We start from the raw sequence: 690 nt of genomic DNA on the forward strand, positions 1-690 counted from the left end.
AAGCAGCTGGGAGGAGAGAAAATGGACGAAGACGCCACAGGACACCTAACTTCTTGGAAGCTGATTTAGCAAGAGTAGAGATGTGAAATTTCCAGTTTAGATTTTTAGTGAAGGATAGACCGAGTGTGTTTAATGTAGAGGAGAGGGAAGTTGAGTGTTATTGAAGAAGAGAGGATAGTTGTCTGGAAGGTTATGTCGAGTAGATAGTTGTAGAAATTGAGTTTTGAGGCATTGAACAAAACCAGGTTTTCTCTGCCCCAATCAGAAACAAGTGAAAGATCAGAAGTTAGGCGTCCTATAGCATCTCGCCTTGAGTCATTTAATTGTTGTTGGGTTGGGCGTCTGTTGAACGCTGTTGAATAATGCAAGGTGGTATCATCAGCATAGGAGTGGATAGGGCATTGAGTCAGATTTAGGAGATCATTGATGAATAATAGAAAGAGAGTGGGTGATAGGACAGAACCCTGTGGAACACCACTGTTGATAGTTTTAAAGAACAGTGACCGTCTACTACAGCAGCAATAGAACGATCGGAAAGGAAACTGGAGATGAAGGTACAGAGAAGGATAGAATCCGTAGGAGGGTAGTTTAGAAATTAAAGATTTGTGCCAGACTCTATCGAAGGCTTTCGATATGTCAAGGCCGACAGCAAAGGTTTCACCGAAGTCCCTAAAGAGGATGACCAAGATT

The sequence above is a fragment of the Portunus trituberculatus genome, chromosome 10, assembly GCF_017591435.1.
Source record: "Portunus trituberculatus isolate SZX2019 chromosome 10, ASM1759143v1, whole genome shotgun sequence".
NCBI classification, from domain to species: domain Eukaryota; kingdom Metazoa; phylum Arthropoda; class Malacostraca; order Decapoda; family Portunidae; genus Portunus; species Portunus trituberculatus.